Below are 3,524 nucleotides of genomic sequence, written 5' to 3'. Positions count from 1 at the left end.
AAGAGAAAGGATCCCGAACAAAAAGCTAAGCTACCTTTGAATGGCTGTGTGTGCTCTGGAGCCTGGGAATGCAGTGGACAGGCACAGCCAGCGCCCGCACACTCTCACACACAGCAAGCAGGAACTGCTCTCTCCAGGCCCCCAGATCAAAGTTGTGGGAGACTGCTACAATTCAACCAGCTCATCTCCAAAGGGATACTACCCTCAGGTCAGCTGTGCTCACTGGCAAAGAACATTCTGGTAAAAACCTCCTCTCACCCCAGGAAACTCCACAAAGCTAGGCCCAGCACAGAACACCAGGTGGAGGCAGGGGGTATCAGGGAGGGAACGCCACTACCTTCCTCCACCCCCTAGGCTGCCAGTACCAAGGACAACTGTGGTGAAGCAGCAAAACCAATGCCCCCGTCGGGTTCCAGGCTTACAGTTTACCTGTGGATAAGCCACCCCTCTCCGACCCATCAAGACTCTTTTACAAAATGAGGCTAATGACATGGGCCCACCCGCAAGGGCTGCGGGCCCCGCACCAGACAGGAGTGTGAAGCACGCTGTGGAGTCCAGCGGGCAGCTCACAGGGCAGGCCCTGTGGCGGACATGATTCTTGGTGTGCTCGTACCAGCAACCCATGTCCGAAGGCTCTGCCCACACTGGTCCGTGACCACAGGCAGACGGGAAGCTGGGCCACAGCAGGCAAGTGGTCACCAACGCTCTCTCGCGGTGCAACTCAGCAAAACGCAGCTCACCCCAACCAGCATGGAAGCCCCGGCAACAGGTGAGGGCAGGAGGAAAGCTGTTTCTATTTCTCCACGAAGGGAGGGAGGAGCAGTGGGCGGGTTCCAAGGGCAGCTGCCCAATCTCTCCTCCCACAGCCATCTCCACTGGCCTCCCAAGGAGCCTCTCACCTACCCAGGGCAGACAGAGGGCAACGAGGCGGGGACTGCCAACTGTCTGAAGTCTAGTCCTCAGGCTCAACCAGGCTGCCAGCCTCAGGAAGCGCCAGGTCTCAATTTCACTAACCCACATCTTCAACATTGTCTTTGTGTATTTGTCACACAAACATATGATGAAAACACCAAAGTACAAGATTTCTCTGCAAGGAGGCTTCGTTCACTTCCCGCACTTTGGAGCTTCCTACAGGTGTACTTTAAACACCACTGATCAACACGGAAACCAGGATGCGAGTTACCTCTGAACTGGAGGGGACAGAAACTACAATCTGAAGGGCCACTCGAGCCTTCTGGTAAATCCTGTTTTTCAAGTAGGGTAGTGGGCACATGTGAGTTTATTTTCATTCTTTAAACTCTCCATATATCTTCTGTGTGCCACTTACAGGTATAACTTTAAATGCTATTGTTTAAAATAAATAAAACATCATTTTTCTCTGCTAAAAAAAATTTTTTTTATTAAGTGCTTGCTGTTTGCCACACAGTCTTCTGAGCATTTTACATGTATTATCGTGGTTCGTCCTGAAAACAACTCTGGGGGTGGGTACCATCAGCATCCTTTCTACAGATGGGGACACTGAGTATACAGCAGGCTTTTGTCCAGTCAAACACTCCACAGTGAGGCCACGCACAATTCTCAAGCAGAATCCAACTACAGAGCCCACACTCCCAGCCCCGCCATGAGTAGGGGGTCTGCCCATCTGAGGCTGATGTGGGTTCACCAGGGAACCAGGAGGGGCTGGGGGAAAACTGCAGCACTTAATCCTTAGCGCCTCGCCACACCGCAGGCCACACCCTTCTGACCTGCCCATTCCCCTACATGGAATCTAGGCAACACAGAAATTCAGACTAAGATTTATATTACTAAAATATTCATCAAGAAGTTACCCCAGCCAGGCGCAGTGGCTCACGCCTGTAATCCCAGCACTTTGGGAGGCCGAGACCATTCTGGCTAACACTGTGAAACCCCGTCTCTACTAAAAATACAAAAAAATTAGCCGGGCATGGTGGCGGGCGCCTATACTCCCAGCTACTAGGGAGGCTGAGGCAGGAGAATCACGTGAACCTGGGAGGCAGAGCTTGCAATAAGCCTAGATCAAGCCACAGCACTCCAGCCTGGGCAATAAAGCGAGACTCCATCTCAAAAAATAACAATAAAAAAGAAGTTACTCATAGGCCAGGCACAGTGGCTCACTCCTGTAATTCCAGCACTTTGGGAGGCTGAGGTGGGTGGATCACCTGAGGTTGGAAGTTGGAGACCAGCCTGACCAACATGGAGAAACCCTGTCTCTACTAAAAATACAAAATTAGCCTGGGTGGTGGCGCATGCCTTTAATCCCAGTTACTCAGGAGGCTGATGCAAGAGAACCGCTTGAACCCAGGAGGCAGAGCTTGCAGTGAGCCGAGATTGCGCCACTGCACTCCAGCCTGGGCTATAGAGCAAGACTCCGTCTCAAAAGAAAAAAAAAAGAAAAAAAGAAAAAAAAAGAAAGAGGCAGCAGACAGAAGGGGAGCAGACTCATCTCAAACCTGCCTCACATCTCCGGGAGGGATGCGGCCCCACCCAACTGGAAACCAGCCCCGTCAATCTGCATTGCTGGGGACGGCTCTGTCCCTGCAGTGTCCCAGGAGCATCCATGCCTGCAGAAAGTGGTCAGAGGAGGAGGTGCCTGGACTCCATGCCAGCTCTGACCCAAAAGTCAGAAGGCCTCCAGGTACCAAATGTCTTCATCTAGAAACTGGAAGGATCCAACTGGGTAAGAAAGAAGGTCCCTTCCAAAATTAAATCACCACGAGTGTCCTACAATCTATAACACAAAAACTGCAAGTAGCAAAGAGCAGAGCAGGCCTACGTGCTTCCTTTTAGTAAAGTAAAACTAATTTTGCCAGACACAGTGGCGTGTACCTGTAGTCCCAGCTGCTCAGGAGGCTGCGGTGGGAGGGTCGCTTGAACGCAGGAGTTGGAGACCGCAGTGAGCTATGATCCCACGATTGCACTCCAGTCGGGATGACAGAGCGAGACCTCATCTCTAAAACAAAAAATAATGTATTTTTTTTAATTTTTGTAAGTAATTTTGTTTAACGTCACCAGTAATGAGTCACGCGGATGTCATGTACCCTAATACGATGCATTAAGGACACCTCATCTCTGTGGGATCTTCCCAACCCCACAGCCTGTCCAACCACAAGAAGACATCAAACAAACCCAAATAAAGGCACATCCTGCAAAATACCTGACAAGGACTCTTCAAAAGTACCAAGGTGATGACAAACAAGGAAGGAGGGCAGCTATCCTATACCGGGGGGGCAAAGGAGACAGGACAATGCAATGCAGTGTCGCACCAGGGGCGTGGTCCTGGGACAGGAAGGACATCGGGGGGAAAACTGATAAAATCCAAAACAAGTGCGTCGCTCGGTGAGTAGTGTGGTGCCAGTGTGAACACCTCAGTTTTGACAGAGGCATCACGGTAATGTGATAGCATTAGGGGAAGCTGGCTGGGGGATATTATGGAAATTCTGTGTTGTCTGTAATTTTTCTACATATCTAAAAGTATTTCGGCCGGGCGCGGTGGCTCAAGCCTG

This window comes from Colobus angolensis, unplaced genomic scaffold (genome assembly GCF_000951035.1).
Source record: "Colobus angolensis palliatus isolate OR3802 unplaced genomic scaffold, Cang.pa_1.0 Scaffold303, whole genome shotgun sequence".
Taxonomy (NCBI): domain Eukaryota; kingdom Metazoa; phylum Chordata; class Mammalia; order Primates; family Cercopithecidae; genus Colobus; species Colobus angolensis.
This window is presented reverse-complemented; position numbering follows the sequence as displayed.